Here is a 26,107-nt window from a genome sequence, read left to right as displayed (position 1 = left end):
TAGTACTGAAATGCCATTTGGTGTTATTCATTAGAAATAATAAAACCATCTGATCTGTGATATATTCAAACTGCAAAACAGTTTTAAAATTAATATATATGTGTGTCGTCCATAGATGGATTAGGACTTTTGCCTTTCTACATTCTTAAAGTTATCGACCAATATAATATGAGGGAGCATTGTCCTTCAAAACATCCTCGCCAGGAAAATACTTATAAATTAATAATTACTATGAACCAGTTCGCGTTTTGGTCACCTATTGATCAAAACTGCTCTCCAGTAATAACATATTGGCTAGGTAGAGCTAGCTTTAAGACGTAAAACGTCTGTTTCAATAATCTTGACAAACTGTTTAGCTCGGCTATTTGTCTCAACATCATTTTTTCGATAGCATATAAAAAAGATTCGTAATGGAGAACATAAATTCATTTTTATGTTACCTTCATCATCCATACAACGGACAAAATGCTCACTTTTGCTTAACAATGGCAGTTCTTGCGTGTTTGCTTACCTTGATGGTGTATATGGAATACGTAGGCAAAAGTACTGATTTTCAATATATTTTGTTCATAAGAGGAAGCACTTTGGCTAAAGGCAAGCGCGGTTACATCACCACAGTATACTGGAATCAATCGAGAATAGATTGTAACTAATGCTTGACGAATATAGCCGAAAAACGGTACTTAAGTTTTTTTTTCCATCCAATTTCACCTTTTCTCTATGGTGAAATTTGCTATTATGAATACGGTTAAATGTAATTTTAGTTGAACCGAATGGATTTAATAGATACAGAATGGAGACCCCGGTCGGACAGCAACATATTGTTTACGTAAATCAAAGGTGTACAACCAGTAATAGCACCTGTAACGGGATCGCCTATGTTGGAACTGCGTCATGCTACGTGACACGACACCCAAATAAAACCAAGAGAAATTCTATGGATATGCACAAAACGATGTATTTTCTTTATCAACTACCTCCAATGAATGAGGCTAAATAATCTCATCGTAATCATACGGATTATGGACCCGATACTGACCTGTATTGCAGATACCATAAGTAAAAATAGACTAACTTGTTCTATAAAATTATCACTGGTACATATCTGTCTACAGAAAAGCTGTACTGATATAGTCGAGTTACATTAATAGTCGTTGGTTTTCTTTAGTGATTTGTAATTTTTGAACAACGAAATATAGGGATATATATGGTCAAAACTATTTGCCCTCGGAAACAACGCCGTGGTAGAGTCAAATTTTTTTGATTAATAAACTACTTTTCGATTTGGCAAAAGTTGTTGTTGTTGTTATTATTATCCATTGGTTGTTAGAACGTATTCGTAACCATATTATTAGCGGGCTAATTTTTAGCCGAACTCTCTTATCGCTAAATTTACTATAAATCATACTATTGTGTTATAATAGGTATTGGCTAGAACGAGCGAAAAATAGTTCCTTGTGCGCGTTTCCGAAACCGTCATACAAACAACCGACCCCCTGTCGGCTACTCGTAGCCGTCACAGTATTCTTCGTTTGTGACGTTCGTAGTACGCGCACGTATCCTGCTAACTGGATAGTCCCTTTTAATGTGCCATCGGAACGCTTCCCAATTCATCGGACGCACGCTCTAAGTTTTACCGCCAAAATTCGAAAGCAATTGATAAATTAAAAGGTACTTATTCTTACTTCAAGTCGTGTAAAATCACACGCCTCAGTAACTTGCTTTTCCGATGACCTTCTTCAGAACTCTTATAGTAGAAAACAACGTCGTATATACTTGCATATCATTAAGAGACGGTTAGGCTTTCAAGTTTCATTTAATAGCGAGCCGTATGGTTTGCAAAAAGATCAGTCGAAAAGCGGCAAAAGTCAATGCAACATTCTAATATCAACGTCTAATTTGGAACCGTTTCATGATTGGTAGCAGCTCCTATTATTTCCGTATGTAAAACGTTTCAGATTTACCAATCAAACTTCTGTTTCACCTCGCGTTGTATACGTCGAAAGACGAGCAGTGTATGTGCTATAAAATCGCCTAATAAACATTCGTTTAGTTATTCTATTTTTCAACTTATAAATTCGATTTCATTCTACTTTTACGTTTAGTTCAAATTAACAAATCTGCTTATTTTGGTAAGATCACCGACGGAAGTGCACTCACTGGCTGGGAACAATGATTGACTTATTTTGTGTGTCGGAAACGATTCTCTGCAGTAAAAAAGCTGCGAATTCACTTGAATTGCTATCAAATGGAATACACATTCGTACGATCGATAAATACTGCGAGCTTGAACCTTCGCGGCCATGAAAGACGGGAGCATCGTTTTAGTGGCTATAAGCGAACAGATATTACGTCTTAAGTGGGGGCGCATGCACAGCGTGTGTACGCAGACAACAATCGAACAGACGCGGCTATTTTTGAATGAATTCAAATCATAACAAAGTTTTAATCCGATAGGCATCAACATTGACCTGCGCTCGGACCCTGTAACAGTTCAACAGAGTGAGATAACCATATATAAACGAAACAGTCGTATGTCAATACTGACACTGGTCTAACGTCTCTATTTATATGAGTAGAAACCTGATGCGTAATTGCGCCAATCACGGGTCAGGAATGAATCTCACGATAAATAAGAGAACGGTTACAAAACGTGAAGGCCTGATAATAGGCAATGCTTCGATTATTTGAAATAACGTAAACTCACATACGGTAGAGCATCTGACTATGATATGTTGATCTGTAGATTTATTCCTATAAAGTCTATTGTAGCTTTTCCACATCAACACAAAAAATCACAACAAAAAATGCCGGAATGGCGCTGCTAAAAAAAATCGTTATTGAATAATAGCTAGTATCTCATAAAACATGTTTAATATTAGGGTAGAATCCGTAAATAAATAGGCAGGGGCAGTTTCGGTCACGCTTTTCCTGCTGTTTAATTTCACTGTAAATTTGGGAAACGCGAACCATGTTCTTAATAGTATACGCGCTCAGCTATAGCAGACACATCCAGGCGTATAAATGCGATGCCACAAACCTTCTATGCAAAACCCCCAACCCCACTGATCTTGCTTTGTCCACAGTGTGGAAATTTTACAGCAAAAATGTTTGCGGATCGAATTATTTCATTAATATATATATATATGTATATATATATAGTCGAAAACTAACCAGTACTCCGTATTTGGCAGTTTTATCTAATGAGTTCCTAGCGGGTAGTAATACGTACATATACGTATATATTATAAACTACAATAGATTTCTAGCTGTTTTCATTTTGCAGGATTTCATGATGGAGTCCAAGCTTTGCTTTTGATCGTATCTGATAAAAAACCGTACTTCAGAAACGTATTCTCGTTACCAATCGTATTTGCTCAACGAAAACATAAATTTGTCAGCCGCACTAACGGATTAAGTGCTGCAACTGAGGCTAAAAAAAAGCAAAATCAGTTGTTTTCAAGACCTGTTTTTATCGCTCGCTTTGGTGCAGAGGATATGCGAGCTGGCCATTCTGTGTACACAATAAAGCATTGACAATCGACGCGGAGCTCAATCAAATAACCTGTTATAATCAGTCAGAAGATATGGATATAATAGCTTAAAGGCTTCTGTCGTTTCTACGTGGTAGACTAGGTGTGACCGCAACAGGGTTAGTTATTTATTGTAGAACGAGAAGTTTTACGAATTGCCCAGAAGCCCATCCCGCATTATGCCTCTCCACTTGGTGACACCGCCCATTAAAGACGAACACGTCTTTTTACATGTGCACGTGGCCACCTAGTGGCGATGTTTAGGTTTGACAGAGGCAAGACACATGCACGTGGATGGCATAATATAGTACAATCAGTGTTCTTCTATGGAATATCAGTTGATTCTATTTTCCATGAAGGTATAGCATCTGTGATCGAGGATCTCATTATATTGGTAGTAGATAAAATTGTTTCAGTAGCGTTCAAGTTCCAAGAGAACTTAAATACCCTTGTATAGTGACATCTTGAAAATCGTTCTCTTTGAATATACCAGACTCGATTTGATGATAATACAACGAAAATATGAGTACGTGCAACTTCATGAAGTCTATGAGATGTTTGCAAAATTGAGTGTTATCGAGGCTATCTTGCACCGAAGCGGAAATCGTTTACCGATATTAGCGCAGTGCCCGTTGTGTACAAGAAATTGTTTAGCAAGAACAGACATACCCGAAACCTATTATAAACTGCAACGAATCTCTATCTGCTTTGATTTTATAGGACCTTATGCTAGGACGCAAGCTTTGCTTTTGATGCATAATGTGCGCTGAGTACCATCTGCTCACCTGCGCAAAGGAGAGAAAACGCCGAGTTGCTCTTCACGCGTTTTGCGTGCGTTTGATCGTGAACGTGTGTGTGTGTGTGCGTCGTTTGTGTATGTGTGTGCATCCGTATGTGTGTGGGTGTGTGTGTTTGTGTGTGCGACTGTGATTCGTCTGTGTTCTATTGTCGTTCTGCGCATTTGTTCCGCGTTCCACGGCCACTGTACCTTTTCCTCAAGTTATGCTTCCTGTTTTTCTTTTTTAACTCTTCTGCGGTGCTTTTCGTCGAACCAGACCACAATGATACTTCTTTTAAATCAGCTTCGCTTTCTTAACTTGCCATTCACCTTGAGTTTGCCACATACAACGCTCACGATTGTACATTTGCTATGTATTTTGTACGCACAGCTCAACCTTTGTTCTCTTCAGGTTGGCTGGCGAATTGGCGTGCACAGTTTGGGCGGCATGACCACACAGGGAAGGTAGGTGGGTGGGGGGGAGTCGACAGCTGAAGGTTTAACCAGCAACCGCCGCTCTAATTCTACTACTCGGCGCGCAAAGCGTTCTGGCGCGACCCAGACCTTCTGGCCGGGAGCATTGTGGGCGCACTCGCCACTCCGGGTAGGACCTTCTGTTTACCTCGTTCGTTGTTAACACCAGTGGCAGCCGCAGCAGTCCAACCATCACGAAGACCAGGGGATTCCTCAGTGCAATGTTGGCTCAAGGGGGGCTTGCCTGCCCTTTCCCATCGGCTGCTTACTGAACGGCTCGCCGTCGTCTGCTCAATGTTCGGGCCTTCATAGAATGCTGAAAATATATCGTATACCGAGAAAGAGAGATGCCCGCGTGCCTTCAAAGAATCACCCGAAGAAGGCGTACAAGACTTAATAGAAGGAGTAGGGACTAGACTGGAAAGACTGCAATCCTCGTGTGAACAACAGCAGCAGCGTATAGTGGCAGTGAGCGATAGCATCACTGCTTAATTCATGTGTCGTTATTACTGTTTCAAAGATAGACGAAATTTTATGAAACGGGAAATCGAGTCAGCCTTTGTTCAAAACAAAAGCGCAATAGCGTGAGCACACGCCTATACATAGGTCTGTACAATAGTCGAAAATTTAGCGTACAAATCTATTTGATCTCTTCCTTCGGACAAAACTGCTATGTAAGCAAATGGTGAACTAACTTAAACAAAAATCAATGTTGTTTGTAGTTTGTCAAGCTAAACGTTATTGCCGCACGACGGGATCCAATTGGGAATTAGCATTATTGTTGACAGACACCGTTGGCACAATTTATTCCCAGTTATTTTTGTAATCGGTTGTAGGCAGCTGTTACTGGCGGAATTTAATTTCCGTTCTATTGCAGCTAAAAAAAAACCCTTATGTTGATTGAATTAAATAAGTTTGATGTTATGAAAAATATGTACTATAAAGAAAGTCTTTTTTATTAACAGGTTAGCGGCCACAGGTAATTCGTGTTTTTGTGAATAGTTGACTAAGTACTACTGCACTTCGTTCAGATTTTGACGAATCAGTTTGTAGCCTACAAAACATCATGAAGATGAGTCATCTATTCCTGTACACGCCATCATCTTAAATGTCATTTATTTAAAATCGACGAGCCCTGTGCTATGTTCATTAAGTCTTTTGTGGCTAGTAATCACGTTCACCTTAAAAGTAGAGGATCCCCATTTCTCAGATACTTCCTGCTCGCTTGAAGTGAGCAAGAGCAATATTTTTTGTATCTACTTTGATCTGTGTGAACATACAAATGGCAGAAAAGCTATACTTTTCAAAACAAGGTTTACATTGCGTAAGCATTACACATTAATTGTGCTTATTGTACGGTTCTCTTCAATACAGCCTCTTGATGGGCTGGCTCGCTCGCTCTCTCGTCGTCTTTCAATTGTTTCTTAGACGACGCTGTGGGTAACGGCAAAAGATGGTAGACAGATCTCCAGTTCTCTTTCTCTAAACCACGCGCTTCGCTCTTGCTTTGTGATGTTTCGTCAGTAGCTTCGTTTTTTGCTGCTTCATCCGCCTGGCTGAGGTGGAGTCGTAATGGCCAACGTTGGGATATTGCCAGCTTCAACGCGTTTTGTCGCCTTCACGCTTTGGCAGAACGAAGCGAATCTAGGTTTAGCAAAAGTGCTGGCAATAGCGATATTGCAGTGGGCGGTAGACAAAGTAGACGATGCTTGAGGGATTTACTCTGGTCGGCTGATCAGCCGTTCGTCGATGGTGGCGCCACCCGTGGTCACTGGGTGAGGTCGTCAAGGTCAGTCTCGATGGTAGCCCTTTCCTCGGCATACGGAGTGAGAGGAATCCCCTCTCCTATCGAGCGTAGCCACCCGCCGTACAACAGTTACTTTCTATGAAAAAATGGCTGCAGTGATCCAGATCGCAGTGGTACGTTCGGTCGAAGAAATGGTACCGTTGCTGCCGAGGCCACAGTTGTCGCTATTGTCGTCCTTCATCGCTGCCCCCTTTCGACGAAGTGTTGTTTCAACCGATTTGTGTGCTGACTTGTGCGTGATCCAAAGGCGTGGAGCCGTGCTTACTTCTACTATTCTAGCTGTTGTTTCCCTGATGTTCTGTCAAGCGCAATCCGCGTGGGTGACCCGCCGACTCGTCGCGGATGACACCACCCCTGCAGTAGCGACCAATGTTAAGCTTACGACAACAAACAGTTCGGCGACGAATTCCGACATGAAGAAGATGCCTCCTCTTTCTCGCCAGCAGCAGTAGCCACTTGGCTCACGCTGAACGCCAACGTCATGGCAAGCAGGTAAGAATCACGATATTCACTTCATCATGACAGGAACACTGAACAACAAGCGCAGAAATGGAGGCACAATTTCTAATTGTGGGCAACGTTTGCCGAATAGACAGGTACGCGAAATGTTAGAGAGGCCAAACTCTCGCTCATCTATACACAATAATGAGACAATGTTGGGTTTGATGCGGTGTCGGATGCATGTTAAGTCAGCGCAGAAGGTATTGTCTGTTACATGGGTGACATCTTGCCGGAGTGCTTATACTACACGCTAATTGTGAGTGTGCCTAGAAAAAGAACGGAGTAGTGGCTTCACACGGGGTCCACGCTTCACTTGTCACAATTCCCTTTACACTGGTATTGGTATGACGACCACTTCAGCAGCTATTAATGCTGCCACTTGAGGAATAGTATTTACAATGTGTACGTGCGTGTGTGTGCTATGTATGGTGCGCTGGTCTCCAACGTCTCGTGCAACATGACGCGTCACCTGGCCCCCGCCACATGCCATTCAGTACCAGGCGTCATTGGGGGCTTTTAGCAAAAAAGCTGCGTATTTGAGGTTAGCTATTTTCATAAAAGGCCTTTTCGTTTTTCTTGTTATTCTTTATTAGGCAGGTGTACGGCAATAGTGTGCGTTTGTATGAATTTGCCTGTGTTTCTCCGTGAATATCCGAGTTTCACTTTTACAAATGTATATTAAAGTTTGTAGAGTATACGTAGTTCAGTATGATACGTATTAGCATTATGGCGATATACACAGATCTTGAGATAGAGGCCATTGTGTCTATCAGAAAATCTAACTACCTCGCCCTTTGGTCAGACAATTAAATCAAATGCCAAGCGATACAACAACACCTTCATTATGTGTTTGTCTCTACGCGTGTGTCTATTTGTGCCACTAATGATTTAATCGGTTTGCAATGAAGGCATAGACGCTGTCGTTGGCGACAGAAGGTAACAGAGACTGGACGAGGTGTGGTAGCACTAAATATGTAGCCGTAGCAGCAGAAGCAAAGGAGAAAGGCTGTGCCACGACTAAATGATACCTGTCCGCACCTTCAAAGGTGACGACAACGACTCCAGACGAGGGTGGAAATAAACTGGAGTCCTGTGTAAGGAAGTATCATTGTCTGTGAGCGTGCGCGAGGAGAGCATGCGGATGAAAAAGCGCAAGGGTGCCAGCGTAACCTGTTTGTCGCCAGCACATGGGAAAACAAGGAGCAAAGAGGGAGCGATGCGGTCGGTGTTGATTCTGGATAGCGCCTTATTTGCACCGCGTTTTCTGAGGACAAACAGGCGCTCGCTAGGGCGATCAGTTGTAACAGAGACAAAGATAAGGAAAGGTACGTAGAAAGGATGACGAGGCCGATTTACGTTCGTCCACATTTCGGGGCGAACTGGAGAGTCAAAGTGGAGCGTTATATCCATGCCACTTTTCATCATCTAGATTATCAGTCGAAAATGATAATGCTAACCTCGCACCTACCTGTGCTTGTTGAAGCGAGAGGCGAGCCTCTTATGGCTGCTCTGATCTCTTATGTGCCACAATGAATTTAGCTAGATAATGTTCTATAAATACAAACAAATAAAAACTCCCTTGCATGCTCCCACACGTATTCTTTATAGTAGTATCTCTCCTTACACAGCTTAATGTATAAGCTAATTACTTTGTTTTTGTCGTCTATCGTTTGATGACAACAACAGCAGCGTTACGATTGGATGTTCTGGCACTCCACGGTCGCGGCAACATACGATAATGTGTAGACGGTATCTAGTGCGATCCATCGTATGTACGAACGTTAGCCAACGCGGGTAATACACGAGCAATAGAGTCTATTGATTGAAGGCAGAAGTAATCTTCGTTTAGAGGGAACTTAGGATACCAACAGCAAAGATCGGTGCTAGTCCTGAAGTACTACTTCGCCCGTCGGCTTACCTGAGCAAATCAACGCAGCTACGAACGAGAATTATACATATTCGTCTCGGGGTATTTGCCATGTCCCCGTATGCGCGAAACATCGACGGATATAAGCATACACGTGCCTGTGTGCGTAAAACAGATTGACGATTTAGGCGATCAAGTGTGGAAGCGAAGAGTGAACTGGGACTATATAGAGGGTTCGACAAGAACTACGAGTAAGTTTTGCCTATTTGTCTTTGTCAGATAGCTGTAGAGGGTGATGATCTTTAAACGCGCCGCTTGCCAACGATAGTGGTGTCACTCTCACTAATGTAAGCGACATGGACCCCTTACCTATTCCGATTGCGCTACCAGCATCATCCAGTTTTTTGGCCTCTCACTCCATTCACTTTCATTAGAAGTTCGCTGCCAGCGAACGTGCAATCAGGAGTCGTAGCGGTGAGCTTTTTGCACAGGCCAAAGGACCGTCTTGCCAACTCGTAAACCTGTCGCCTTTGCACTTTTGACTGATTTAGTTACTTAACCAATGAGGCTTAACCAACCGATATAGATAGGTGGGACTGCAAAAGTTTTTCCCAGAGTAATTTCAGATTATAAAGGCCGTACACAGCAAGGGAAGTGAGGCGAGCAATGAGTTGAGAGTTATAAATGTTAAATAATAGGTTTTTGTAGAGGCGGATTTCAGTCTTTTAGGAGGATAGGCGTCAGAAATAATTCACCGCAAGCGAGTAAGTCATCGCTACAAACCAGACAGAGTACCCGCCTTTTTTGTCTCCTCGAAGTAGTACTTCAATATCCGATGTCAAAACCTTTACATCTTCTCCACGTTCGAGATCTTAGTCTCCAAAGTAAAGGCTCTGGGACTTGAATCTTCGGGGATATACAAGTTCAATAACAAATTCCTTAAAAGTCCTCGGTACAATCTTTGTACTCAGAGTTCCGTGAGAGGCCAACCTTGATATATATTAAGAAGGCGTTTCCTCTTGACTGATTTTTATGCTGTTTCAATTTTATTTTACCGTCAAAGCCGATCGCAATTTTCAAAGTAAGAAGATTTGTAACAGAGCGCTGATGCTAGCTCGCTTAGGTGCTGTAAGGAGCTTTCCGTGATCTCTAGGGAGATAAGCGAATGTTGTTTCAAAGATAACGAATGTAAAACATTTCCTTTGACAAAAGCTTGCTAAGTCGCTGAGCTCGCAGCAGTAACACAATACAAGGCTTTTCAGATCAACTGATCTCTTACCTCGCCAATCACGAAAAAGAAAACACTTGAAACGCTTTGATCTCCTCTTCTCTACTATCATTGCACTGATAGTTAGGGGAGCAGATGCTGATTTCTTGCCCACTGGGTAAGCGCCACCTTACCACTTACATTGACATAATGATGTCGTGTCCAGTATGGATTTTCCCTGCGTCGCCTGCATTCGTTTGTTATAGGAGATTTCTTTTCTCCTATATATATATATAATCTCGATTGGTTCATTTGTTTCCTTCGATAGTATTTTTCGGCAAATGGAGTCGCATACAAATAGAACTGAGAAGTTGATGAATACCGAATTCTTGTCCGGCGCCAATAGGGCTCCCGATTCTAAAAAACAACCTTCAGGAGATGAGCCCCTCAATCGCCCCGTCTTTCTCCGGGCCGCCTGGCTGCTCGTCCCTGGCAATAACGTAGATACCGACAATTTACCAGGTTCCTAGCTACTTGGAGTATGTATAGACTAAAGTGCTACGCGAACAAATGTCGGTTGTACACGGAGTTTCATCTTTGCGCGTGTGTGCGTGTGCACGAGCGCCGAGTTAAGTTCGCTTGCGCTCCGTCGGCTACCGTCTCTGCGTCCGCTGCCTTTTTCGTAGATATCACGAAGTGAAGCCGGTGTCGAACAACATATCCGATCTGCATTTCCCTTTCCAAAGGCCGGCTGACGGCCACTTCCCTACGTCACTTGTTCCGTCTCTTCACAGGCCCTTTTTTTCAGGCGAACTGCCCTAACCAATACGCCGCTACCTTTCAAGTGTCGACGACTTAAAGGTTGTAGTTGTAGCAGTAGTTACTCAAGTTAAGCTGTAGTCGTAGTGGCAGAGAATCTTCGTTTTGCTAGTGGCGACGGCATCAGCAGTAGCAGCGCCAGTGATCGGCTGCCGCTGCAATTACTGTGCAATATACAGGTCGAGCTAGTCAGTATTCTCTGTTTGTTTTAATGCCGGTTTGTTTGTTATGCGGTTTGCATGGCTTAAAAATGACCCACCATCCTCAATTTGACCCGGGTATGCCCGATTCGTTCAACGATGATCGATTTCGGCAAGGAAAGAGAGCGTACCCTTTCGTAGCAGCTGTTACTGGCATCAGCCAAGCAAGCAGAAGCCACGCAAGCAGACACTGCTTTCAATGTTGTTTTCCACACATCCGATGCAGAAGTGAAATGCTGGAGGCATATGAGGACTAGGCGGGAAGCGGCCGGGGGAAGAGTGGCGCAGCCACTGTGAGAACCATTTGGCGGCGGCAATGGCTGCAATTGTTTCGACAGCAATTAGGCTAGTAGCGTGAAAGTAAACTCGCCTAGTTGTGTTGGCCGCTTTGCTAACCTAGTCCACGCTAGGCTACACCATTGACCTGAATCATAACGGCGGTGGGTGGGCAAGAGAACTAACCGGGGCATGGAAGTCTCAACACTCAACGTTTGAGTACTTCAGATATGCCAACAATTTTCACTGCGAGGGCATAGAAGCAATTTCTATACGCTTCCTTCATACCTTCCCTCGTCACAAAGCCTTCTATGAGCTTTCCGTCGTATGAAGAAGCAAACTCCATCTGATACGACAGAGACGACAAAGGCTTCGATGACATCTTGACAGCAGCAGCGTTCAGAATGAGGTTAATAACGTGACAGTTAAGCCGTTTTATAATGACACTGACAGTCATGACTTGACGCTTAAATAACAACGATGCCAGCGATGGCAATGACAACCTTAGCTAGAAAACAGACAATAGCTGCTCGATGAAATTCACATGTTACATGATAAAGGCACAGCGTTATGGTTGAGCTGCAAGATTCTAAGTGCCTCTACATGTACATAAATATATGGTAGTAAATATTGCGATCGCAATAGGTTGTTATGTGACTGGAAATAGCAGCAAGCAAAAAATCTAAAAAAAAAACCCTCATTACTCGACCGGTATGCTTTTCACTTTGGTTCTGTTCAATGCAGTCGCGCCTTTTTCATCTTGGTACTCTCGCTTACCATAATTACTGATTAATGGGAGCTGTCTGTGTGTCTCTTTATTAAATGGGAGGCAAGCACAAGGAGAGTTGGTCGGTTAGGTTAGGTTAGGTGCTTGGCTAAGGCACTGACGTGGCCAAGTCAATATCCCATTGATAGAATTACCATGAGAGATTTCGAAGTACTTTAGACAGCAGCTGACCTCTTTCTGATAGCCGCCGCTTTCAGTGCGTGATCCACGGAATTGAGTTCACTGTGAAAGGAAACGGGTCGATTAAATTTTTTTGGCAAATCAACCTAACGGGAAAACTATCCAGGTCACCTATAAGATGCCTTATTATATATAAAATACAAGGAAATTTTCTCCGATTTGCAATGTAAATGGTCCATACGATTACAAAACATCTGAGACGATCTGGAGACATCGTAATTGATTGAGAGTTCGGACATTAGCCTGCTAATTTTCAGATATGCACCTGATCAAAACTTTTTCGCTGCGAAAAGCTTTTTTGAAAATTTATCGACGAATTACGCCAATGACCGCTATGGGATCAAATACGGCGCAAATTCACGTAGCTGTCCTGTTTTTTGTGATGTTTACCAAGGGTATCTTATTTTTATGCGAACACTTGTTAAAACATGTCTTATCAGCACCTTATCACAAAGAGAGAGAACATGAATTTACTGATTTTGCATTATTGTTCTTTTGAGTTTCCATTAAATCACTCAATATTGAGTGTAATTATTATCTTAAAATATAAAAAAATAAAGTTACTTACTTTAATTACGCTTTCCTTTATGCGCAGTCGGTTTTCGAGAATTAGTTGTCCTCTATCATATCCATTCGTTTCGCACATCACTTTCTTCTGGTCGGCTAAGGCACAAAAGGTCAAAGACCAACCGGTTTGTGTCAGGTGGCTTTCTACTTACATTACTACGGGTCCATCTCAAATAAAAATGAGGTGCACAGAGACGAAAGCCTGGTTGATTTAAAATGAATTTTCTCAAGTCGCCGGGCACTAATGCAAAACGGCCATTGCAGGCACGACATCGCAGACCTGGAAACAGCCTGAGGAAGAACTAAATCATTTAGTAAAATTTTATTACCGACTATAACGTACCTATACCTTTATAAAAATACATCGAGAAAGCCACGCATATTACCTTGACTGTAGATAATGTGATAGCAAGTAAAATACGTTTTTCGTTTTCAAATTATAACAGTCGAAGCTTGTTTAGTATAGTCAGTGTCTCGTTGTACTGACAAATATATAATACTTTAGTTTTTAATTACTAAGATTTAGTAAAGACGCAACGAAAGATGTGCAAACATTAATTATGCGATCCTACCTATTTCTAAAGATAAAGCTTAACGGAGCCCACGTGAATTAATACGTATTTAGCGTTCAGTTCACTGGGTTTTTAGCAAAAGCAGATTAAGCCACTGAAACCCTGAACCATCTAACTTGAAAGAGTTCCTGAGTCTAAAATGGAAATGGATGAAAAGAATTTCTTGCCAGAGATTATACGTTCTACCTCAACAGAAAGTATCTAAAGAGTGTTTGTAAACATTGTTTATGAGCGGCTCGTCCTTCTGTAAAATGGAGTGCGTCTCACTCCCTTTTGAAAAATGTTGTGGTACTGTATTACGACGGAACAAGCTCTACTTCTGAAAACCGTCTAAATTACAAGTTCTTATAGGCTACCTTATCCAGCAAAGTAATTGTATTTACCTGTAGCTTTTTCAATAAAGAACACTGAGTAAATTTTCCTATTAAATAATCCACCAAGGGTGTGTGCTATTTAGTTAACTCAAATCAAATAAAGCTTGATAAGCTTTACCTACGTCGAGACAAAATGTAAGGATTTTCGCATGGCATTTATCTCATTGTTTAATAGCTTTCGAACGGAACGCCCAGCTATCGCTTCTCGGAACAATACATAAGGGAAACAAACTCTTTAGTTTTATGTTTAACCGCGTGCACAACTATTACTTATGAATGTTGGCATTTTGTGAGGAAACACGCCTACGTAACGCAACAGTTGAAGCTCGGTTAAGCTTATGGCATCGAGCTCTAGAAATAAGCTGATGAATATGTATGCGCGCTCGTCTGTCACAACAGCATTGCATTGCTATTTAAGCTTAACACAGGAAGCTGGCTTAATTACGCTAGGGTACGCCGAAGAAGGACGCGTTGGTCTAATCTCCGGCCCTTTTTAAACATACCTGCCTCGGCAAACACATTGCTTAGAAAGTAATTGCGGCGATCGATGCGGGAACGTTTGATCTTCTAGCACTTGCAAACCTCCAATGATCTGACATTTAAAGCAAACGTTGTCACCAAATAAGAATTATGCAGTTATTTTTTTCCTCTCTTGAATTGTATTATGCAGCATTTCGTATAAGATCGGCCTCCGAAAATTGACGAGGTTGGTGTGAGCTTAATATCACCCGATTAGCTTACGCAATTAAACGAAAGATTGCTTGTTTACTAAACTAAAGTAAATATAAGTAACTTTGAGAGGTCAATCCCTTTTTAGGAGTAGATAAAACGCTTGTCAGTGTAGAGGTCACTGGTACCACACGAAAAGGCTGGCAGACGCAGCTACCGCACATGAACCCATTAATTATAAACTTGAATCCTGTCAGTATGGTTACAAATATAATAAAATATTGACACTGACTAAGTGTGAAATAAATCCAAAGCTACTCAATATACTTACCTAATATACGGCGGTGTTTACTTGATGTGTTTCTTTAAAGCTATTTAATTTAAAATTTCAGCATCATACAGAGGTCGCCTAGCCATTATTTACTCCAAGCAGAGTAGTAGCTAAGAATTGGAAGCTGCTTCCAACAAGGATTTCAGATGTGACTCCACAAACTGTTATTAAATCTAATTACCTGCCGTCCCCCAGAAGCCAAGAAGATATATTGGCTGCATTCGGATCACTTGGACTTGCCTATCCTTGTCTCATTTATGTCTAGCGTTATCTTCCTCTCCTCCCCTGGCTTGTTCCCGCTCCGAATGCTCAGTTGGCACTGCGGTTCGGGGCCTCCTTACTCCAGACTGTACAGGTCGTACTGAGCGGCCCTAAGCACGTTTGAAGCACTATTCTGACAAGCACCAGCCGTAGAAATGGCTGCGCGACGCTTGCGGAGCGTTTTGCTTTAACAGTTGAGCAGTAGTTGTCGATATTAGCAGACATCATTTCGTCGATGTCGGAGTTTCAAGAGGTTCTCATTCGCTGCTACCTCCTCTTCCAGTAGCTCTTCTTGCGTCTTTAAGCCCTGAGCCAGGGAGCAAATCAGTAAGTCTGGCAGCCAGCTTTCCAGCCTACTGATCTGACGATTTGAAAATAGAGTTTCGTTCGACAGAGCTCAGCCGAGCGAATGGCTGAGCAGCCTGGCATGGCAAGCCAGTTGCCAGCTACCAGGCACGTACGAACGAGTTATCTTGTTGTATTCTAGGTTGCATTCGCTGTACAGTCATTGCAATCAACGAGCAGAATTGGACCCAGCGGTGGCGTCACCGCAAACAGACCGATGAGTTTACCTTAGCCACTGCCGTTGCCTCCCGGAGACGTGCTTCTTTTCTTGTCTCTTCGCTGTCGTCGCCATGAGAAACCTCTTTTCGCACAGCAAAGGCCTCTATCGCCACCTTGCTCAGTCTCTCCTAGCACGGCCGTATAGTTTGTATTTCAATGTCATTATCTTTCATGTAATTGAAAGCTTGACGCGACTGTGCCACAACAAGCGGCAGGTTCAGGGCAAGCTCAGCCTACTTTACGTACGTGCTTTACGACGTTGCAAGTAAGGCTCGAATGACCTGCTTCTTGCGATAGCGAGATTAGCACTCCGGAAAAATCTGTGGCTTCAGTTTTGCGCTTTTCCTGTTCGACGCGTGTCCACCGTTAGTGCTGATGATGAGATGGCAGAACCTAAGGAAAAGCGTGTATCTCGCCTAACTGCAAAATCGCTATTGTCTCGCATTGCGTTGCCAATGCCTGCTATAGCGCCGCTAGCTTTTAGCCCGTTCCAGCAAATAAAGCTGTCTAGCCCGCAGCACTACAGTCCTCTATTCTTTGGCAGAACTGGCTATGGGATTAGTTCTAGCAGGAACCGTTTTCACTAGCTGGAGGCTTTGCCAGCAATGGTAACGCTAGTCGTCACAGCAATAGCTGGAATAGTAATAGCTAGATACTGGAAGCTGAAAGTAGTCTCTTATGAGGAGAAAAACATGAGCGACGATGACCGAGTTGCAGTGCCGCACTCGGTTCTTAAGAACATACTCCTTGCCCCAAGATCACACATACACATACCGAAGCCCAGTCCCAGTTTTCGCTCGCCACACACTGTTTTTTTCCGAAGTACGTATACTCATCCTTTCTAGTTCTTTCCACGCAATACTCATCGGTAAAGAAGCTCTCTGCAGTTCCGCTGTTACTGCAAACATGAAAGCCGTCCCTTTTCCCCTTTGCCGGGTAAGACTCAGCATCACCGCCAAGTAGCGTTACTCAGTCATCTCTGATTTTTTCCACATTCCCTTTGGGCTTCGATGGCCAAAGTGGAATGGGAGCAGCCGTGGGCGGCCAGACCAGTCCGACGGGTCATCTCGATGAGAAAAATAAAAGCAACATATACATTTGCTCAGACTCACACTGTTCCGATGCTCCTGCACACAGCATCGCATACAACATTATACACAGCAGATGTCCATACTATACACACGCACAAGTAGCTTTTGCTGCTGCTGCCACTATTTCTATTGTTGAAAGTATTAACTCTGCAGCATGACCGACCCTTTCTCTAGCTGCCCGCTGGACAGACGACGTTATGGAAACGGACTGTGCTAGCCGCAGTCGTAGCCGCCGCATTCGTACCAGAAAAACGACGAACCATTTGGGGTACAACAACGCCCGCAGGCGGTTGTGCTGTCGCTCGTCGTTGTCTTACCACAACGAAACTGCTCACAGAGGCCGTAGAGAACGTCTTGGTTAATGCCCAGCAAGAATAGACACGATCCAGAGCGTTTCGCTCGAGTGAGCCATTCTCTCGGCGAAGGAATGGGTGCGAGTGGTACAGGGAAGGGCGATATAGCAGAAATGGGCCAAAGGTGCGCGAATGGGGCGAAACCTTAGCTAGCTGACTTGCAACGTCGAGAGCAAAGGGGCCTTACCAGGCCACCTCTGGACGGTCGAGCAGCAAAGGAATGGCGCGGACACAGCAGTCTGCAGTGGTATCAGAAGTACCATTCAGACTGGCAAGGAACAGCCAAACAAGTTGACGTTCAAGTAGGAATGGCACTTGGGGTTGGGTGGCTCAGTATATGTTTAAGGTAATTTTGCGTAATTTTCGTCTGCTAAAGTTTCTATTAAGTTCCTGCCATCAGGTGCAAGAACAGCTTCCAGGATGTTGGCGCAGGCCGGACTGCTATTGTTACTGCTTCCATAGAAATGCAGTTTTACATCTTCGATTCGTTTCTCCTCAAAAGCTGTAAACCGCTGTAACTGTCGTTCTGGTACCCAGGCCTTTAATATCGGTTTCACCACTATTTCGACGTTTTTGAGCACAGCAAAAAACGTGTCAGCGCAGTAAAGATAGCCGCGAATAGCACTTGCATCATATGCGCTACATTTGTTGCCGGGAGGATGCTGAGTTTGAAAAAGGCAAGCTAAGTCCGTATGCGTCTCTCCAAAGCAGACAGCACCAATCTCGTCCACACTTTCGAACGAATGAAGATTATGGCAATAGCGTTACGTTAGTCCTTTGTCAGCGTTATCGTCACCATCGTCATTTCTCCTCCCCCCATGGCCACGACACGAATTATTACAGATTTTGATACACTGCCGAGTGCGGATCGCACCATGACGATAGAAGCTTATTTTGCTTCCGTTGTCGAAATTTCCTTTTCGAAAAAACGAATTTTTACATTTTCTCTCGTTTCATGAGGCGCAAGGACTGCTGACATGACTGGTGGTTTGTAACGATATTCTAATTTCGATTGCTAACTAAACTCACGGAAAACTATGTCTAAACGTCCGTCTGCTTTCGGTCCTCGAGAACAAATTAGCGTTTAAACAATTATTCTATAAAGCACTTGCCATCACTACTGACCTAGGCTTCTAGGTGCCTCCAAAGTGAGTTCGGTAGAAATTGTAGTATTAGTGATATTACTTCTAATGCTACTACCATTCATGCCACTACTGGAAATTTTAACGGACTGTCTCTTCTGCATCATTACGGTGTCAACGTTATCGACGCCTGTCAGGTGCATGACCGGAACGATACCCCCCGGTACTTTCGCGTGCCTGAGTTCGGTCGTAGCAAGCCAGCGGTCGTTTACTTCATTGGAAGTGGCGGACGGGATAAGGTAGATATAGCTTAAATGGTGTCTTATCTTCTGCTGATAGGCGAGCGAAGCCCGGTTGGCTAGGCCTTCCTTTATCGCGGTCGCTGTGGTTCGTAAATAGGCCTTCACGCCCCCGAGAAGGACCACGGCCTATATTATTTTATCCTGGTCTCGACACAAGTCGGCCCGTCGAGGGATTCGTCCAGTGTCTAACTAACCATAATTTCATTAAATTAGATTGGATCAGATGAGATGATATAGTTGCAGACAGCTTACTCACTGGGGTCTACTGGACAGATGCTCAATGCGGAAGCAGCGAAGAGCCGGGGTCCATCCTAGGCAAACGTGTCTGCCCTGTAGCTTAAAGACCAGATACATGTGTGTATGTATATATATATATAATATGCAAAGCGTAACAGAATCGACGGATTCTAATTACCACACAGAATCCCAGTACATTAGCGCGCATAAACGTAGGGTCTCTGATGTTTGTCACCATGCACAACTTCATCCACCTAGGGTTTTCTCACGGGTTAAACGGTGTACGAGCTACTAATGTATTATTAAATGTTCGACTGTCCGGAGCTATTTCGTCAAAAATTTGAGTTAGCAGACGATATTTAATAAACATTTACATCGTCTTTGGCCACCTATGACTATAAACTGATCGGAAAATAATGAATGTAGAGGCCGGCGTATCGTTTAGTGCTGAATATCAATGCTCAGTTGATGAATCTGCTCCTCGAAAGTAAAAGCGCTGGATGGAAAAATTGGACAGGTCCTTTAATGAATCAATAATTCGTTACAGGTACGGTTGAATAATGGTTGCGGCACCAGAAATTATAAAAGAAGTGCCTAAATCTCAGGACCTCCAAAGGAAGAGCGAGTTGTTGCAAACATGAAAGCTCTGAAGCAAAACAATACGTTCACAAAAGCACGTGTAAGCAAACTATATATATATATATTAAAAAAAAAAAATGGTCGTTTTTTAGGGCAGATAGAGACACGTGACGCGTGCTCTAAAGAAAACCTACTTAATTATTACCCGCCAAAAAACAGCCTGTAGCATGCTACCATCATAGACAAGATATGGATCAGTCTGCGCTACCTACCAAAGAAAGATACCGTGAGAGTGACACCGAGGTCAGAGAGCGACTTCGGTGACAGTGCCACACAGATCCGAAGTAAGCTCTATATATCTAGTTTCTGAAAAGTCTGTTCGAGCATGCTCAGCGCGGCAATCGAACCTGCGGTGTGGCTAGTTGGCGATAAGGCACGACCTCGTAGCTATACTTCAGTCACGGCTCCGAGAAATATGAACAGCTTCGGTCCTGCGAGATTCAAGTCTTCAAAATTTAAACTGTCTTTATGTATGAAGGAAGGCGACTAATGACGTAGTTGACTTCTTTCAACAAGCCACCAATGACGAGGTCGGTTTTGAGTATGTAAAGAGAGAGCACACAGCTGTTGGAGAGATACCAATTGTACCCTGCGAACGATCGATCTTTTACTTCATTGTAAAATCACTCGATCTTTCAGATCCGCGAAAAAGCTACTGAAAAATTTCAATGAATACATAATTCAACTATTATTTCGACTAGCAGGGGCACCGACACATGTGGTGGGAAGCTATAGACATACAGGTCCCCGTTCATAAGCCAACAATTAAACTATCTCTCGTAAACTGTCCTTGATAATTGTTAGACACGCTAGAGGTTAGAGCCTTGAATTAGTAAAAATCTTTATTTTGGCGTCTTATGAACGTATCATTGCATTGCGTCAAATAAGATGTGTTAGATTCGACTGAAACGGTTCAATAAGGAGTGCGTTGTACATGCATACCCGCGTAACATGAACGATAACGATGCTTCTAATGTAGCGCGGTACGTTTTCAGTTCTGTTTGAAATAATCAGTAATTAGTACGCCACTGCATTATAGGAGCGTTCATACCATTAAGTTCACTATCACGGATTACCTGGACGATGTCGCGCATAATACTAGCTTAATATTAATAGTATAATAGGAGTGCAAGAGCTGGTTACAATGTTATCGTTTTTTTTTCTTCTTCTAAACCCAGCCATTGCTGAACAAATGCCATAAACTATTAAGGTGTAAAATTATTATACACATTTGCATAATATCGTAATCACAATGGAAATAACCTGGTTCTCCATAGTCCGGTTCCTGGACAGCAGAGGTAGAAACAATCAGAGCTACTACGAAGCGACGGACGAACTGCTTTTCATTGCGTTACCAATGATAACAACTATCGGCTCGTACTGAACAAACGTAGACTAGAATCATGTCCGTGTGCCGTCGTACCCAAATACGTTCGTTGACTATTTGCGGAGTCTATAATTCGGTCGGTAGCATTGAGCTCGAGCCATCCGTAATCCCTTCTTTATTTTCGTTACAAGCAAAGCGTGCAACAAAAGAAGATAGTAACCCATGGCCCAACAATGTAACTAAGCGAAGATGGCTAATAGCTACTCTAAGACGAAAACATGAGTAGTTTAATTGGACGTCGCTAAGGAAAGGCAGCTATACTACAGCTATTAGCCAGCCTTTGTCGATTCTATCGTAGTATTCAGTGTCTGATTGTTCTACCTTGAGTCCGGCAGATCGCTAACCGTCAATACATTGGCCCTTGCTCCAGTTTATTATTGACTATCGAAACCTCTTCTCCAGTAAACCTGCGCAGTCACCTCACTTTAGTTCTCACTAGTAAATACTAGCAGTGATAGCTGGATTCGTCATTGTTACTATACCGTGTTTTAGCATTTGTCCGTCCTATCCGTTCATCCAATCCAATCTGGGTCTGCGTATCGTACAATTAGCTTTTTATTTTCCTATTACGAGCCCCATAGAATTAGTTACTCTTTGTGGTGTTACGTTTATCCCACTAGGTCTTATCTCTTTCCCAATTTTTTTGCAATTCGACTACACATTAAAAGCCTCATATGTTCATCTTTCAAAAGCTTTTTAGGTACTTCCAGCCGTTTAGTACATGCCTACGTGTAATAAATAATAAGATCGCTCAGAGGGTCAATCTATCGAGGCTTTGACTTGGTTTATGTCAACGGATCTGTATACGCTCACTGTTACTGTCAAGGTTAGCGTTCAATAAATGTATTCAGAGCGACTTCATTGTTAGATATTTTTTTTGTCTCTGTCTGTAATATGAAAAAAACTCTGATCGGCATCCTGATCGCTCCAAATGATCGTTATCATTTTCTTTAGCCCCTGTCTTTTACCCACCTCTTCCCGTACTTCTGTTATTTTCTCCCCTCCAACTCATTTTCTACTTATCTAGCGTTTACCTGTCGTTGATGTTACGTCACGTCACCTCATTACCGCACTGTTTTTGTATTTGTTGGTCGCTTCGTTGTACCCTAACTCTAACTTCACTTTTGTACCCGTGGCCTGTTGAGGTAAGGCTTACCGATCATTGATCCATACTTTTTCCAGTCGGAACCCAGAGTTCGTCGACCTCTATGACGATCTCGGTTGTCCCTGCAGCCACCTCTTTCCAGTCCATAATGTTTCGCGCACGTTTTCAATCGTCTCTCGACTGTCTCTGTTCTCCCCACAACGTCCGTTTCACTTCTTTGTCCCTTTCGTGCATCCTTTGACCAGCCCGATATGTCGTGTCTATTTTCCACGCATATGTCGTGCCTACCTTTTCTAAATATTCAAATATGCTCAATCGCAGCTAGCTGTGCATTATCCATTCTTCGGTTCAGATCGCATGCTCAATAAGATATATCCTGTATTCCACCTTAGTCCGTTTTCAAGTCTCGGGTGTCCATCCGACTGACTTACCGTTCGCAGCATTCTACACCGCCCTCTCTCTGTAGTGTCACACAAGTGGCATGTTTCGATGTATCATTCAGTACACGCTTTGTAGTTGTTCCATATTTCTCTTTATGATATTTTCGTCCCGTTCTACACTTCCTAATTTATTGTCATGCGCCGTTCACGCTACCGGTTTCGTATCCCAAATTTGTTCCCTCCCTTGTCCTGGTTTTGCTAGTCTAAGGCACCCTTTGCACCCTGCCAAACCCCTCTGTGTTTTTCGTTTACCTCCCAACACATCCCGTTCCCCCATTTTTCAACTCTAATGTATCGTCGTCGTCGTCGTCGTGATCGCCACCCTTCATTTTTCCGTTGCGTCATGGTATGATCTTGTCTGCTCGCTTGCCTTTCCGTCCGTTACATTATATTGTGTGCCCAAAACCGTTAATGAAAGGCGCTGTCGATATCGTCGTTGAGCATAGCCACGCCTGGCCTTCCCTCCCCGAAACGCATACTTTCTGCACTTTCCCCTCCGTCTATTTCTCAGTGTTTTTCATGCTTTTCCTATCGTTCCTTTCCTTATCGTTCACTCACCGTTGCTGTCTTTGTCGTCGTTGTCATTCAGAGCGTCCCTTCACTATGATGCTAACTATTTCGCTGTATTATGTTGCATTGCGCCGCTCCTTTACTCGCTCCTCACTCGTCTCAACCCAACCAAGGCGCTCAGCGACCTCCATGGCCCTGTCGCTTACTCACTGTCTTACCCCGATGAGTCGTCGACGTTCTAGCTTCAACATAGGAACAGGATTCGTCGCCGCAAAAACCGCCGCGCCTTACTACCTAACGGAACCCGCTGGAAAAATCTATTATTGCCATTACTATATCGTCCTTCTTTTTTCTGTCGTTAATGTTGTTGCCACAGCTATTTAATTCCAATTAAATTACTACCATCAACGAAGATGGCTGCCATCGCTGCCGCCCACCTTAACTGTAGCAAGATAAACCATTAGACGTAAAGCTTAGAATCTGTCTTCTACAGTTTTCATACTGTTAACTCCCACTAGCTCCGTCTACTATAAATCCCCATTTCTCGGATGGTGTTCCAACGGACCGAATAGCGTCGCGATTGCCCCTAGTGCCGGAAGCAAGCTGGGTCCGGACGGCCTTGGAGTCCAGGTCTCTCGCCCCCAGGCCTTTCTGTGGATTTGCTAAAACGACCAAGCGGAAACACCCAGCCCAGCACAACTGGTCTAGTGCGAGACCCTTTGGGTACAAGAAATAGCTACACGGGATTTATGTGTGAATAACAAAACGAGTAAATTACCCCCCGTGAACCGGGCACAGGGTAATGAAAGATGAGTGTTAGTAAGAACACTCTTACGTCACGACCGATGTTCTGTTCAATTCATTTATTAGCCGAAATCGACAATAGCAACCGCTAGCCCCAACAATATCGAGCCAACCCAAAGGTAGACCTGCGAACAAAGACGTTTCATTGGTTCATAATGGTCCGAGCAAATGATGGAAGACAAAGATTTAAAAGCAACCTAAGCGAATCAAACACACCCTGTGTTTATCATGCGAAGAATCGCTATATATATATATATGTTACTATAACCCAATAGGCTATTGCGTAGAGTAATTACACAGCATAAATTTATTTTTTTACCCAATAAGAAAGGCAGTGCTTGGCGAGAAATACTTGTAGCACCTACTAGTTACAATAATAACAGAACATAGCTGCCTCTTCTTTAGTGGTAGGGCCACGAGAGGCTTCGGATAAATTAACTGTTATACGTTTCCACCCATTTGCCGGCCTTAACCTAGACAATTGCACTGTAATGCTTGTGTCTGCTGCGTAGCATAAGCGAAGATATTTGCCCCAACTGGAGACCGTTCGTGTTCATCACCTATTGCTTGTTCTTCCAACAGGGTCTACAAAATCAGTAAACAGGCTGTAAATAAAGGGTTATGGAACGTACGTTAGGCGCGCTTGTGTGGTACATATGCTGTTGCGCAAGCGTAGGGCGTGGGATTTGCTGCCGCGTAGCCAGCCACCGCCTAGGCAAGTTACCTCGTATAGGTAGAAATTAGGGTAACCGCTGGGCTGGGATAGACTGATGTATGGTACAAAAGGGGTCATGGGTTGGGCTTTATAGGCTCGTATAGGTGACGATGATAAGCTGCTATGTCTAGTGAGGTCGTCTGTATGCTCATACAGTTTAATGATAACACCGTCGTTATCATCGTCCAGCGCCCAACATCAAGAGTCGTCGTTTACGGTACGTAAGACCATGCTAGCAGGAGAAGTATCAGCAGCATGTAATATTTACACGCCATTAGCAACAGTAGCACGTTCTGTCGCCGATATGGGGCCGGTATGCCTTTGCTATCTCGGATCGGGCCAGGAGGCTAGGCAAGTGGAGACCAGAATAAGCAAAGAATTGGAAATAAGTCTGATTGAGGCTGTGTACAAAGTACAGAACCAACTGGCATTACAGTGTCACTCTCGTTCATCGTCCGATGAACGAGTGGTATTCCTCGCTTGTTCAGTGGATGTTTCCGCACTGGATGTTGTTGACAATGCATCCTATAACTCGTGTTGTAACCACTGCTAGGACAACTATTACTGTTACTTGTAGCGGCTGCAGTCAGCAGCTCCTATAGAATCTATCTGCAGCTGTTAGCCTATAGCATAGCTGTTGTTCTAGATTAACGTTTTCGGGATAGGACACAAGTATTATAGATGTTTAGCATTGTTTAGACTGGTTTGTCCTGCCTTGCGACGTACAGTTAGCTACTCCGACTACTAGCTTCAACCCCAGGACGATCGCACGCGATAAAGTATACAAAAGAAAAGGATGGCTGACCTGAGGCCATATTGCAGCCCGACATGATAGGAAACCTACCCCCATACATACGAATCTATATATATATATATATATAGATATAGTGAGTATAGGGGAAACATATCCAATGCAGATTGCGTTAACCCTAATAGAGTAGCCCAACGCACGAAAGCTGTAAGAAATAATTTATCGGGTGGATAATAGTATAAATATGCATTGGCCTTGGTCGTTGGTCTAGGTCCGCCAACGCGTGTACAGAGGGTCAAATCGAGGTTAGATAACGGATAGTTGATAACCATTGATCGTGCTGAAGGCTCTTCTGGCCGCCCCCTTTTTCCAAGGCGTATAATTTTGACGCAGAAAAATGTCATTGTTCTACTCAGATTTTAGGCCTGTCGTAACCCTAACTAAGATGTAACTTTGGTTTTGAAACATCTATAACATAATATGTATGTGATACAATTTATTTTTCACGAAAGAATTGTGGTGGACATAAAAGAAATGGGAAGCCATTCAGTTCAAAAAACATTGTTTTAAAGTCAAAACGTTGTTTTCCTTTGACTCTCAGGCTCAACAAATGTCCAACGGCAATTCAGCCTGCGTTCTAACGAATTGTCAAATACAAATTAAAATACACAGGCCTGTATGGCTAACATGGCTGATGATAAGTTTTATGAGAATGATCGGGAGTACTAGAATCCAACAAAAAGCGTGGGCAGTTATTTGAACTACATGCCGCCATAAATAAAATCATTGCCTCTACTTAGGACAACACAAAGGGGCGTTTTTGGAAAGCTCGCTCGATCTGCCCTCATGCATTGTCGCACTTTAGCCAAAATAGCCTGCGCGACGTTGAAAACTTAGCACTATATTAACATAACGAAATCTTCG

General features: G+C 43.2%; 1 protein-coding gene across 2 annotated transcripts in view; it reads left to right on the top strand.

The window, feature by feature from the left end:
• Positions 1–4,280: 4,280 nt before the first annotated feature.
• LOC111270926 (uncharacterized) overlaps positions 4,281–26,107 on the top strand; it is a 45,640-nt gene continuing 23,813 nt past the window's right edge. Inside the window, exons 1-2 of one of the 2 annotated variants that reach the window (XM_086972694.1) lie at positions 4,281–4,364; positions 4,724–7,084. The gene's annotated coding sequence lies outside the window, so the exon portion shown is untranslated. Of the gene's footprint in view, positions 4,365–4,467; positions 7,085–26,107 lie in introns of those variants that run through there. The other variant, XM_022851409.2, reaches the window with a different exon arrangement.

Source organism: Varroa jacobsoni, unplaced genomic scaffold (assembly GCF_002532875.2).
Source record: "Varroa jacobsoni isolate VJ856 unplaced genomic scaffold, vjacob_1.0 contig00206, whole genome shotgun sequence".
NCBI classification, from domain to species: domain Eukaryota; kingdom Metazoa; phylum Arthropoda; class Arachnida; order Mesostigmata; family Varroidae; genus Varroa; species Varroa jacobsoni.
The sequence above is the reverse complement of the archived record's forward strand: the minus strand, read 5'-3'. Positions and strand labels throughout refer to the sequence as shown.